Source organism: Anopheles stephensi, unplaced genomic scaffold (assembly GCF_013141755.1).
Source record: "Anopheles stephensi strain Indian unplaced genomic scaffold, UCI_ANSTEP_V1.0 ucontig213, whole genome shotgun sequence".
Taxonomy (NCBI): Eukaryota; Metazoa; Arthropoda; class Insecta; order Diptera; family Culicidae; genus Anopheles; species Anopheles stephensi.
This window is the reverse complement of record NW_023405140.1, coordinates 55,001-56,092: the sequence shown is the minus strand read 5'-3', so window position 1 is coordinate 56,092 and position 1,092 is coordinate 55,001.

Sequence of the window (1,092 nt, the reverse complement as noted above, 5' to 3'; positions counted from 1 at the left end):
TTCACTTTTCATTATTAGAAACGCGTTCCGAAGCCATTTTCATCAAAATCTCGTGAAAAAAAAATTTCACCCCCGGACCAAAAGTTGGCCGTTCGGTGCCCTATGGCCTATGGCCAGTATGGGAACCAAGGATGCCGATATGCGAAAAAGTGTCAAAAAATCACTTGAAAGTCGCTATGGCTCATTAAATAGAGCTTGTAAAGACCTTTCTAAAACACCTTGGTTGACCCCTGTCCGATACGTAGTTTTCGAGATATTCGAGAATAAGTGATTTTTTGGGACTTAGAAAATTTTCGACCATGACATATATGAAAAGTGAATTTTTCATAGGACCAAAAAGTTTGTCCAAATAGGGTTTTGGTTCACTTTTTATGGTCAGATAAGTGATCCGATGCTATTTTCATGATCATTAGAGGGATTTCACGCTGTGACCAAAAATTTTCATACTTCATACTTGTCCCCGTGCCGTATATGGGAGGACCGGGGGAACATGTCTTCGTAAGTCGTGATGTTCAGTGACGGATTTCTGGGACTTAGAAAAAAATGTGCTCTCAGGCACATTATATGTTTCATACACACATGATTTTCATTCTTCATACTTGTCCCCGTGCCGTATATGGGAGGACCGGGGGAACATGTCTTCGTAAGTCGTGATGTTCAGTGACGGATTTCTGGGACTTAGAAAAAAATGTGCTCTCAGGCACATTATATGTTCCATACACACATGATTTTCATTCTTCATACTTGTCCCCGTGCCGTATATGGGAGGACCGGGGGAACATGTCTTCGTAAGTCGTGATGTTCAGTGACGGATTTCTGGGACTTAGAAAAAAAATGTGCTCTCAGGCACATTATATGTTTCATACACACATGATTTTCATTCTTCATACTTGTCCCCGTGCCGTATATGGGAGGACCGGGGGAACATGTCTTCGTAAGTCGTGATGTTCAGTGACGGATTTCTGGGACTTAGAAAAAAAATGTGCTCTCAGGCACATTATATGTTCATACACACATGATTTTCATTCTTCATACTTGTCCCCGTGCCGTATATGGGAGGACCGGGGGAACATGTCTTCGTAAGTCGTGATG